At 48.1% G+C, this 8025-nt stretch overlaps 16 non-coding genes across 16 annotated transcripts; all 16 read left to right on the forward strand.

The window, feature by feature from the left end:
• Positions 1 to 296: 296 nt before the first annotated feature.
• Positions 297 to 415, forward strand: LOC119313535. Its single transcript, XR_005151810.1, has one exon. It is a non-coding gene; the product is annotated as a 5S ribosomal RNA (ribosomal RNA).
• A 365-nt stretch (positions 416 to 780) lies between these two features.
• LOC119313606 lies at positions 781 to 899 on the forward strand. Its single transcript, XR_005151878.1, has one exon. It is a non-coding gene; the product is annotated as a 5S ribosomal RNA (ribosomal RNA).
• A 367-nt stretch (positions 900 to 1266) lies between these two features.
• LOC119313536 lies at positions 1267 to 1385 on the forward strand. Its single transcript, XR_005151811.1, has one exon. It is a non-coding gene; the product is annotated as a 5S ribosomal RNA (ribosomal RNA).
• Positions 1386 to 1752: 367 nt separating this feature from the next.
• On the forward strand, positions 1753 to 1871 carry LOC119313614. Its single transcript, XR_005151886.1, has one exon. It is a non-coding gene; the product is annotated as a 5S ribosomal RNA (ribosomal RNA).
• A 366-nt stretch (positions 1872 to 2237) lies between these two features.
• Positions 2238 to 2356, forward strand: LOC119313545. Its single transcript, XR_005151820.1, has one exon. It is a non-coding gene; the product is annotated as a 5S ribosomal RNA (ribosomal RNA).
• A 367-nt stretch (positions 2357 to 2723) lies between these two features.
• On the forward strand, positions 2724 to 2842 carry LOC119313442. The gene has a single exon (XR_005151726.1). It is a non-coding gene; the product is annotated as a 5S ribosomal RNA (ribosomal RNA).
• A 367-nt stretch (positions 2843 to 3209) lies between these two features.
• On the forward strand, positions 3210 to 3328 carry LOC119313727. The gene has a single exon (XR_005151992.1). It is a non-coding gene; the product is annotated as a 5S ribosomal RNA (ribosomal RNA).
• Positions 3329 to 3695: 367 nt separating this feature from the next.
• LOC119313773 lies at positions 3696 to 3814 on the forward strand. Its single transcript, XR_005152038.1, has one exon. It is a non-coding gene; the product is annotated as a 5S ribosomal RNA (ribosomal RNA).
• Positions 3815 to 4181: 367 nt separating this feature from the next.
• On the forward strand, positions 4182 to 4301 carry LOC119313765. Its single transcript, XR_005152030.1, has one exon. It is a non-coding gene; the product is annotated as a 5S ribosomal RNA (ribosomal RNA).
• Positions 4302 to 4668: 367 nt separating this feature from the next.
• LOC119313766 lies at positions 4669 to 4788 on the forward strand. Its single transcript, XR_005152031.1, has one exon. It is a non-coding gene; the product is annotated as a 5S ribosomal RNA (ribosomal RNA).
• A 367-nt stretch (positions 4789 to 5155) lies between these two features.
• Positions 5156 to 5274, forward strand: LOC119313581. Its single transcript, XR_005151855.1, has one exon. It is a non-coding gene; the product is annotated as a 5S ribosomal RNA (ribosomal RNA).
• Positions 5275 to 5640: 366 nt separating this feature from the next.
• On the forward strand, positions 5641 to 5760 carry LOC119313797. The gene has a single exon (XR_005152061.1). It is a non-coding gene; the product is annotated as a 5S ribosomal RNA (ribosomal RNA).
• A 367-nt stretch (positions 5761 to 6127) lies between these two features.
• LOC119313478 lies at positions 6128 to 6246 on the forward strand. The gene has a single exon (XR_005151759.1). It is a non-coding gene; the product is annotated as a 5S ribosomal RNA (ribosomal RNA).
• A 367-nt stretch (positions 6247 to 6613) lies between these two features.
• Positions 6614 to 6733, forward strand: LOC119313768. The gene has a single exon (XR_005152033.1). It is a non-coding gene; the product is annotated as a 5S ribosomal RNA (ribosomal RNA).
• Positions 6734 to 7100: 367 nt separating this feature from the next.
• Positions 7101 to 7219, forward strand: LOC119313620. Its single transcript, XR_005151891.1, has one exon. It is a non-coding gene; the product is annotated as a 5S ribosomal RNA (ribosomal RNA).
• Positions 7220 to 7586: 367 nt separating this feature from the next.
• On the forward strand, positions 7587 to 7705 carry LOC119313791. Its single transcript, XR_005152055.1, has one exon. It is a non-coding gene; the product is annotated as a 5S ribosomal RNA (ribosomal RNA).
• The last annotated feature ends 320 nt before the right edge of the window (positions 7706 to 8025 follow it).

An 8025-nucleotide genomic window follows, 5' to 3' on the forward strand; every position in this document is an offset into this window, starting at 1 on the left:
TATTTTTGACGTTTGCGATATGTTTAAGCTCGATGCTCATTGCTCGCGCGTCTTGGGGCGGCTTTGTGGCGCGAAGAGCGCGTTCTTAAAGGGGTGGAAGAAACTCGTGTTGCTGCGGTATGGAGGGAGGGGTGGAAACCGTGGAAAATTCGTCTCCGTGATTGAGCGGGAGAGTAAGTAGTATAGGACATTATCCATTGTTAGGGAACGGTTGTAATGGAAGTGAGAATGTAGAATCGTCTTTGGAGTGGACCTGGGAGTGGCAAGCATAAGGGACGAAGACGGGGAAACATGTCGGATGCGATCATACCAGCACTAAAGCACCGGATCCCATCAGAACTCCGAAGTTAAGCGTGCTTGGGCGAGAGTAGTACTAGGATGGGTTCCCTCCTGGGAAGTCCTCGTGTTGCATTCCCTTTTTAATTATTTTTTGCGCTTTGTGACAAACATATCGCACGTGCGCGATATATATTAACCCCGTTATAATTTTTGACGTTTGCGATATGTTTAAGCTCGATGCTCATTGCTCGCGCGTCTTGGGGCGGCTTTGTGGCGCGAAGAGCACGTTCTGAAAGGGATGGAAAAAACTCGTGCTGCTGCGGTATGGAGGGAGGGGTGGAAACCGTGGAAAACTCGTCTCCGTGATTGAGCGGGAGAGTAAGTAGTATAGGACATTATCCATTGTTAGGGAACGGTTGTAATGGTAGTGAGAATGTAGAATCGTCTTTGGAGCGGACCTGGGAGTGGCAAGCATAAGGCACGAGGACGGGGAAACATGTCGGATGCGATCATACCAGCACTAAAGCACCGGATCCCATCAGAACTCCGAAGTAGAGCGTGCTTGGGCGAGAGTAGTACTAGGATGGGTGACCTCCTGGGAAGTCCTCGTGTTGCATTCCCTTTTTAATTATTTTTTGCGCCTTGTGACAAACATATCGCACGTGCGCGATATATATTAATCCTGTTATATTATTTTTGACGTTTGCGATATGTTTAAGCTCGATGCTCATTGCTCGCGCGTCTTGGGGCTGCTTTGTGGTGCGAAGAGCATGTTCTGAAAGGGATGGAAAAAACTCGTGCTGCTGCGGTATGGAGGGAGGGGTGGAAACCGTGGAAAACTCGTCTCCGTGATTGAGCGGGAGAGTAAGTAGTATAGTACATTATCCATTGTTAGGGAACGGGTGTAATGGTAGTGAGAATGTAGAATCGTCTTTGGAGCGGACCTGGGAGTCGCAAGCATAAGGGACGAAGACGGGGAAACATGTTGGATGCGATCATACCAGCACTAAAGCACCGGATCCCATCAGAACTCCGAAGTTAAGCGTGCTTGGGCGAGAGTAGTACTAGGATGGGTGACCTCCTGGGAAGTCCTCATGTTGCATTCCCTTTTTAATTATTTTTTGCGCCTTGTGACAAACATATCGCACGTGCGCGATATATATTAATCCCATTATATTATTTTTGACGTTTGCGATATGTTTAAACTCGATGCTCATTGCTCGCGCGTCTTGGGGCGGCTTTGTGGGGCGAAGAGCGCGTTCTGAAAGGGGTGGAAAAAACTCGTGTTGCTGCGGTATGGAGGGAGGGGTGGAAACCGTGGAAAACTCGTCTCCGTGATTGAGCGGGAGAGTAAGTAGTATAGGACATTATCAATTGTTAGGGAACGGTTGTAATGGTAGTGAGAATGTAGAATCGTCTTTGGAGCGGACCTGGGAGTGGCAAGCATAAGGGACGAAGACGGGGAAACATGTCGGATGCGATCATACCAGCACTAAAGCACCGGATCCCATCAGAACTCCGAAGTTAAGCGTGCTTGGGCGAGAGTAGTACTAGGATGGGTTCCCTCCTAGGAAGTCCTCGTGTTGCATTCCCTTTTTAATTATTTTTTGCGCCTTGTGACAAACATATCGCACGTGCGCGATATATATTAATCACGTTATATTATTTTTGACGTTTGTGATATGTTTAAGCTCGATGGTCATTGCTCGCGCGTCTTGGGGCGGCTTTGTGGTGCGAAGAGCATGTTCTGAAAGGGATGGAAAAAACTCGTGCTGCTGCGGTATGGAGGGAGGGGTGGAAACCGTGGAAAACTCGTCTCCGTGATTGAGCGGGAGAGTAAGTAGTATAGGACATTATCCATTGTTAGGGAACGGTTGTAATGGTAGTGAGAATGTAGAATCGCCTTGGAGTGGACCTGGGAGTGGCAAACATAAGGGACGAAGACGGGGAAACATGTTGGATGTGATCATACCAGCACTAAAGCACCGGATCCCATCAGAACTCCGAAGTTAAGCATGCTTGGGCGAGAGTAGTACTAGGATGGGTGACCTCCTGGGAAGTCCTCGTGTTGCATTCCCTTTTTAATTATTTTTTGTGCCTTGTGACAAACATATCGCACGTGCGCGATATATATTAATCCCGTTATATTATTTTTGACGTTTGCGATATGTTTAAGCTCGATGCTCATTGCTCGCGCGTCTTGGGGCGGCTTTGTGGCGCGAAGAGCACGTTCTGAAAGGGATGGAAAAAACTCGTGCTGCTGCGGTATGGAGGGAGGGGTGCAAACCGTGGAAAACTCGTCTCCGTGATTGAGCGGGAGAGTAAGTAGTATAGGACATTATCCATTGTTAGGGAACGGTTGTAATGGTAGTGAGAATGTAGAATCGTCTTTGGAGCGGACCTGGAAGTCGCAAGCATAAGGGACGAAGACGGGGAAACATGTTGGATGCGATCATACCAGCACTAAAGCACCGGATCCCATCAGAACTCCGAAGTTAAGCGTGCTTGGGCAAGAGTAGTACTAGGATGGGTGACCTCTTGGGAAGTCCTCGTGTTGCATTCCCTTTTTAATTATTTTTTGCGCCTTGTGACAAACATATCGCACGTGCACGATATATATTAATCCCGTTATATTATTTTTGACGTTTGCGATATGTTTAAGCTCGATGCTCATTGCTCGCGCGTCTTGGGGTGGCTTTGTGGTGCGATGAGCACGTTCTGTAAGGGATGGAAAAAACTCGTGCTGCTGCGGTATGGATGGAGGGGTGGAAACCGTGGAAAACTCGTCTCCGTGATTGAGCGGGAGAGTAAGTAGTATAGGACATTATCCATTGTTAGGGAACGGTTGTAATGGTAGTGAGAATATAGAATCGTCTTTGGAGCGGACCTGGGAGTGGCAAGCATAAGGCACGAAGACGGGGAAACATGTCGGATGCGATCATACCAGCAGTAAAGCACCGGATCCCATCAGAACTCTGAAGTTAATCGTGCTTGGGCGAGAGTAGTACTAGGATGGGTGACCTCCTGGGAAGTCCTCGTGTTGCATTCCCTTTTTAATTATTTTTTGCGCCTTGTGACAAACATATCGCACGTGCGCGATATATATTAATCCCGTTATATTATTTTTGATGTTTGTGATATGTTTAAGCTCGATGCTCATTGCTCGCGCGTCTTGGAGCGGCTTTGTGGTGCGAAGAGCACGTTCTGAAAGGGATGGAAAAAACTCGTGCTGCTGCGGTATGGAGGGAGGGGTGGAAACCGTGGAAAACTCGTCTCCGTGATTGAGCGGGAGAGTAAGTAGTATAGGACATTATCCATTGTTAGGGAACGGTTGTAATGGTAGTGAGAATGTAGAATCGTCTTTGGAGCGGACCTGGGAGTCGCAAGCATAAGGGACGAAGACGGGAAAACATGTTGGATGCGATCATACCAGCACTAAAGCACCGGATCCCATCAGAACCTCGAAGTTAAGCGTGCTTGGGCGAGAGTAGTACTAGGATGGGTGACCTCCTGGGAAGTCCTCGTGTTGCTTTCCCTTTTCAATTATTTTTTGCGCCTTGTGACAAACATATCGCACGTGCGCGATATATATTAATCCCGTTATATTATTTTTGACATTTGCGATATGTTTAAGCTCGATGCTCATTGCTCGCGCGTCTTGGGGCGGCTTTGTGGTGCGAAGAGCACGTTCTGAAAGGGATGGAAAAAACTCGTGCTGCTGCGGTATGGAGGGAGGGGTGGAAACCGTGGAAAACTCGTCTCCGTGATTGAGCGGGAGAGTAAGTAGTATAGGACATTATCCATTGTTAGGGAACGGTTGTAATGGTAGTGAGAATGTAGAATCGTCTTTGGAGCGGACCTGGGAGTCGCAAGCATAAGGGACGAAGACGGGGAAACATGTTGGATGCGATCATACCAGCACTAAAGCACCGGATCCCATCAGAACTCCGAAGTTAAAGCGTGCTTGGGCGAGAGTAGTACTAGGATGGGTTCCCTCCTGGGAAGTCCTCGTGTTGCATTCCCTTTTTAATTATTTTTTGCGCCTTGTGACAAAAATATCGCACGTGCGCGATATATATTAATCCCGTTATATTATTTTTGACGTTTGCGATATGTTTAAGCTCGATGCTCATTGCTCACGCGTCTTGGGGCGGCTTTGTGGCGCGAAGAGCACGGTCTGAAAGGGATGGAAAAAACTCGTGCTGCTGCGGTATGGAGGGAGGGGTGGAAACCGTGGAAAACTCGTCTCCGTGATTGAGCGGGAGAGTAAGTAGTATAGGACATTATCCATTGTTAGGGAACGGTTGTAATGGTAGTGAGAATGTAGAATCGTCTTTGGAGCGGACCTGGGAGTCGCAAGCATAAGGGACGAAGACGGGGAAACATGTTGGATGCGATCATACCAGCACTAAAGCACCGGATCCCATCAGAACTCCGAAGTTAAAGCGTGCTTGGGCGAGAGTAGTACTAGGATGGGTTCCCTCCTGGGAAGTCCTCGTGTTGCATTCCCTTTTTAATTATTTTTTGCGCCTTGTGACAAACATATCGCACGTGCGCGATATATATTAATCCCGTTATATTATTTTTGACGTTTGCGTTATGTTTAAGCTCGATGCTCATTGCTCATGCGTCTTGGGGCGGCTTTGTGGCGCGAAGAGCACGGTCTGAAAGGGATGGAAAAAACTCGTGCTGCTGCGGTATGGAGGGAGGGGTGCAAACCGTGGAAAACTCGTCTCCGTGATTGAGCAGGAGAGTAAGTAGTATAGGACATTATCGATTGTTAGGGAACGGTTGTAATGGTAGTGAGAATGTAGAATCGTCTTTGGAGCGGACCTGGGAGTCGCAAGCATAAGGGACGAAGACGGGGAAACATGTTGGATGCGATCATACCAGCACTAAAGCACCGGATCCCATCAGAACTCTGAAGTTAAGCGTGCTTGGGCGAGAGTAGTACTAGGATGGGTGACCTCGTGGGAAGTCCTCGTGTTGCTTTCCCTTTTAATTATTTTTTGCGCCTTGTGACAAACATATCGCACGTGCACGATATATATTAATCCCGTTATATTATTTTCGACGTTTGCGATATGTTTAAGCTCGATGCTCATTGCTCGCGCGTCTTGGGGCGGCTTTGTGGTGCGAAGAGCACGTTCTGAAAGGGATGGAAAAAACTCGTGCTGCTGCGGTATGGAGGGAGGGGTGGAAACCGTGGAAAACTCGTCTCCGTGATTGAGCGGGAGAGTAAGTAGTATAGGACATTATCCATTGTTAGGGAACGGTTGTAATGGTAGTGAGAATGTAGAATCGTCTTTGGAGCGGACCTGGGAGTCGCAAGCATAAGGGACGAAGACGGGGAAACATGTTGGATGCGATCATACCAGCACTAAAGCACCGGATCCCATCAGAACTCCGAAGTTAAAGCGTGCTTGGGCGAGAGTAGTACTAGGATGGGTTCCCTCGTGGGAAGTCCTCGTGTTGCATTCCCTTTTTAATTCTTTTTTGCGCCTTGTGACAAACATATCGCACGTGCGCGATATATATTAATCCCGTTATATTATTTTTGACGTTTGCGATATGTTTAAGCTCGATGCTCATTGCTCAGGCATCTTGGGGCGGATTTGTGGCGCGAAGAGCACGTTCTGAAAGGGATGGAAAAAACTCGTGCTGCTGCGGTATGGAGGGAGGGGTGCAAACCGTGGAAAACTCGTCTCCGTGATTGAGCAGGAGAGTAAGTAGTATAGGACATTATCGATTGTTAGGGAACGGTTGTAATGGTAGTGAGAATGTAGAATCGTCTTTGGAGCGGACCTGGGAGTCGCAAGCATAAGGGACGAAGACGGGGAAACATGTTGGATGCGATCATACCAGCACTAAAGCACCGGATCCCATCAGAACTCCGAAGTTAAGCGTGCTTGGGCGAGAGTAGTGCTAGGATGGGTGACCTCCTGGGAAGTCCTCGTGTTGCATTCCCTTTTTAATTATTTTTTGCGCCTTGTGACAAACATATCGCACGTGCGCGATATATATTAATCCCGTTATATTATTTTTGACGTTTGCGATATGTTTAAGCTCGATGCTCATTGCTCGCGCGTCTTGGGGCGGCTTTGTGGTGCGAAGAGCACGTTCTGAAAGGGATGGAAAAAACTCGTGCTGCTGCGGTATGGAGGGAGGGGTGGAAACCGTGGAAAACTCGTCTCCGTGATTGAGCGGGAGAGTAAGTAGTATAGGACATTATCCATTGTTAGGGAACGGTTGTACTGGTAGTGAGAATGTAGAATCGTCTTTGGAGCGGACCTGGGAGTCGCAAGCATAAGGGACGAAGACGGGGAAACATGTTGGATGCGATCATACCAGCACTAAAGCACCGGATCCCATCAGAACTCCGAAGTTAAAGCGTGCTTGGGCGAGAGTAGTACTAGGATGGGTTCCCTCCTGGGAAGTCCTCGTGTTGCATTCCCTTTTTAATTATTTTTTGCGCCTTGTGACAAACATATCGCACGTGCGCGATATATATTAATCCCGTTATATTATTTTTGACGTTTGCGATATGTTTAAGCTCGATGCTCATTGCTCGCGCGTCTTGGGGCGGCTTTGTGGCGCGAAGAGCACGTTCTGAAAGGGATGGAAAAAACTCGTGCTGCTGCGGTATGGAGGGAGGGGTGCAAACCGTGGAAAACCCGTCTCCGTGATTGAGCGGGAGAGTAAGTAGTACAGGACATTATCCATTGTTAGGGAACGGTTGTAATGGTAGTGAGAATGTAGAATCGTCTTTGGAGCGGACCTGGGAGTCGCAAGCATAAGGGACGAAGACGGGGAAACATGTTGGATGCGATCATACTAGCACTAAAGCACCGGATCCCATCAGAACTCCGAAGTTAAGCCTGCTTGGGCGAGAGTAGTACTAGGATGGGTGACCTCCTGGGAAGTCCTCGTGTTGCATTCCCTTTTTAATTATTTTTTGCACCTTGTGACAAACATATCGCATGTGCGCGATATATATTAATCCCGTTATATTATTTGTGATGTTTGCGATATGTTTAAGCTCGATGCTCATTGCTCGCGCGTCTTGGGGTGGCTTTGTGGTGCGAAGAGCACGTTCTGAAAGGGATGGAAAAAACTCGTGCTGCTGCGGTATGGAGGGAGGGGTGGAAACCGTGGAAAACTCGTCTCTGTGATTGAGCGGGAGAGTAAGTAGTATAGGACATTATCCATTGTTAGGGAATGGTTGTAATGGTACTGAGAATGTAGAATCGTCTTTGGAGCGGACCTGGGAGTGGCAAGCATAAGGCACGAAGACGAGGAAACATGTCGGATGCGATCATACCAGCAGTAAAGCACCGGATCCCATCAGAACTCCGAAGTTTAGCGTGCTTGGGCGAGAGTAGTACTAGGATGGGTGACCTCCTAGGAAGTCCTCGTGTTGCATTCCCTTTTTAATTATTTTTTGCGCCTTGTGACAAACATATCGCACGTGCGCGATATATATTAACCCCGTTATATTATTTTTGACGTTTGCGATTTGTTTAAGCTCGATGCTCATTGCTCGCGCGTCTTGGGGCGGCTTTGTGGTGCGAAGAGCACGTTCTGAAAGGGATGGAAAAAACTCGTGCTGCTGCGGTATGGAGGGAGGGGTGGAAACCGTGGAAAACTCGTCTCCGTGATTGAGCGGGAGAGTAAGTAGTATAGGACATTATCCATTGTTAGGGAACGGTTGTAATGGTAGTGAGAATGTAGAATCGTCTTTGGAGC

The sequence above is a fragment of the Triticum dicoccoides genome, chromosome 5B, assembly GCF_002162155.2.
Source record: "Triticum dicoccoides isolate Atlit2015 ecotype Zavitan chromosome 5B, WEW_v2.0, whole genome shotgun sequence".
Taxonomy (NCBI): domain Eukaryota; kingdom Viridiplantae; phylum Streptophyta; class Magnoliopsida; order Poales; family Poaceae; genus Triticum; species Triticum dicoccoides.